General features: G+C 49.1%; 1 protein-coding gene across 1 annotated transcript in view; it reads left to right on the top strand.

The window, feature by feature from the left end:
- Positions 1-2,730, top strand: part of PECR (peroxisomal trans-2-enoyl-CoA reductase) — a 30,705-nt gene that overhangs the window by 1,145 nt on the left and 26,830 nt on the right. The gene's annotated exons all lie outside the window — the stretch shown is intronic.

The following is a 2,730-nucleotide window of genomic DNA, read 5'->3' as shown; positions in this document are numbered from 1 at the left end:
CAAGGGAGGTGGTGCTCTCCCCTACCCTAGGGGTCTTCAAGAGGAGGTTAGATAGGCATCTAGCTGGGGTCATCTAAACCCAGTACTCTTTCCTGCCTGTGCAGGGGGTCGGACTCGATGACCTATTGAGGTCCCTTCCGACCCTAACATCTATGAATCTATGGGCATTTTGAGGCTATTCTTGAACAGTGTTCAAGAACAGTGTTGTGGACAGTGAACAGTGTTGTGGAGAACAAACTTTGTTCAGGCCAGGTGAGCCACAGACCTAGTTTAATCTGCTCCAGATTGGGTATGGGAAGCCTAGCCTGCCTAGGAATGACTCTGAACATTTCTTTGGGGAGCATAAATCTTCTTTTCATTACCTAAAGGGAAGCTGTGGTGCTGTCTAGTATGGAGGGATGTTTAAATGGAAGGTGGCAGAGTCGCTTCTTTTTACTTGACTCCCTTGGAGCAGGGAAATGTTTGCAGTTCAGATGGTTTCCTTTAGCTCTCCCTAAATGTTTGCCAGTGATACTAAAGCTTCAAAGCATCCAGTTCGTTGCAGTTTCTTTAATATGATCCCTTTGACATGGGCAATTGCAGTCCAGTTAATGGTTAGCTGATGGGTTGAAGTCTGCATCAGAGGCATATTGAGCTTCTGCAGCACCCTGGGTAGAGTGCTAAAGTCCTACCTGCTCCAGCTCTCTCTGCACGCAGGCTGCAACAAGGGGCACCAAAATCCTTCCCTGCCCCTACCAGAGTATTTGCCATGGCAGGCATAGCTACAGAAGCTGGGCAGTCCAGTAGCATATGGGGGAAACGTTGAGTGGAATAGCCCCCTTCCCCCTTCCCTCCCCCACACCCCCTCAGCATTTTTGCCGTGAGAGGGGCAGTTCCTTGCCCAGTAGTATTTCGGGGCAGAGGGTGGGAGTAAACAGGGCACCAGAGGCAGCTCACTGTACATTGGCTGTGGCCCCTCCATGGCAGGGGCTCTCCATGGGCTGACGCTGGTGCTCTTTTTCACCCCTATGTCCTTTCCCCCAGATACACGACTAGATGAGGAGCTGCACCTCCTGCAGCAAAAATGCCAGGAGAAGGGAGCCCTTTCCACTCAACCCCCTCCCCTCCATACCGTACTGGGCACAAGGCTGCACCTGTTATAGCGAAGGCTTGGAGCTGGGGGGTGGAGGAGGCATTCTGATGCCTCCTCCAAGTCAGCACCTGGGGCTGGTGCCTCGCTCGCCCCTCTAGTTATACTACTGTTGCATTGCCAGTTTCTGTGGGCCACAAAGTGATTGTGGATGCTATACGGTGTTGCAAAGCCTAATCGGAAGCTCTGAGGAAGGAAGGACAGATGACAGTGCTCTCCGATTAGTATTCTCATCTTAATTTCTCAGCCCAGACTTCTGTTCTCTTTTCTCGAGCTTTTCCAGTTCTCAGTAGACTGCAGGGTCCTGTAATGTAGGATTTGGGATGTATTTTGGCTGTGGTCTTTGGTTCTTTGAGGACTCTGAATGATCTTCTTTGCTATTGCTGCCATAACTAAACATGAAAGTCCGATGACTGAAGCCTGACCTTTCTTCTAATGCAGTTTTGAACAAGCTCATCAGATTAACACAATATTTTTCTCATCACTGGGTCATTTGAGTTATTCATTTTTTTTTAAACCATTCAAAGCCTTGATATCAAAACCCAGCAATATTTTAAAGAAACGATTGTGACCTTTAATAGCTAAATTCTAAACTCGCCAGGTCAGTTTTCCTGCTATAAAACAGCCAGCCTGAAAGAATACAAAACTCACGTGTTTCTTTGAACAGAATAGTTTGTGTCATAAGATATTTAAAACAGCATATTGTGCTTTTCACCTGGAGAAGCTGGACCCTAAGGTGTTGCAGAGAGTGTTTGTCACTCCACCTGCTATGAATTTTAGCAGAGAATTTGCCACCAGCAGCAATGCTAAGATTAGTTAGGACAAACAGCAAGTGTTGCTTTACCTAATTGAAGTGACTCTCTGCCAGGGTGACACATCAGTTAGACAGGCCAAGGCGGGGCTTGAGCTCAGGCTGGGTTCAACAATCAAGGACAATAAAAAATCTTTCTTCAGGTATATAGCGGGCAAAAGGAAAGCTCAGAGCAACATAGGGCCCCTGCAGGACAAATCAGGACAGTTGGTGGTTGATGCGGGGAAAAAAGCAGAGCTCTTCAATGAGTTCTTTGCTTCAGCCAAGCCAATTCCCCCACCGCGATCACTGACGGATGTCCACATGGCACCGGTCCGCCTACGGTTAGTTCTGAAATAGTGAAGGAGCTCCTGGAGGAGCTGGATGGGTACAAGTCAGCAGGCCCGGATGACCTCCATCCACGGCTGCTGAAAGAATTGGCCAGTGTCATAGCTGAGCCGCTGGCACAGCTGCTTGAGCACTCGTGGTGCTCCAGCCAGGTCCCTGAGGACTGGAGAAGGGCCAATGTGGTGCCCATTTTCAAGAAAGGGAGAAGGGATGAGCCGGGTAACTTTAGACCAGTCAGTCTTACCTCTATTCCTGGGAAAATGCTAGAGAAAATAATCAAAGAACACATTTGTGCAGGCCCAGCAGGCGAAACAATGCTGAGGGGAAACCAGCACGGGTTTGTCACAGGTAGATCCTGCCTGACAAACCTGGTAGCCTTCTATGACCAGGTCACGCGCTGCCTGGACGCGGGAGCCGAGGCTGATGTCATCTTCCTGGACTTTAGGAAGGCCTTCGACACAGT

This window comes from Alligator sinensis, unplaced genomic scaffold, assembly GCF_000455745.1.
Source record: "Alligator sinensis unplaced genomic scaffold, ASM45574v1 scaffold991_1, whole genome shotgun sequence".
Classification (NCBI taxonomy): domain Eukaryota; kingdom Metazoa; phylum Chordata; order Crocodylia; family Alligatoridae; genus Alligator; species Alligator sinensis.
Note: the sequence above shows the minus strand (reverse complement) of the source record. Positions and strands in the feature narration are given on the sequence as shown.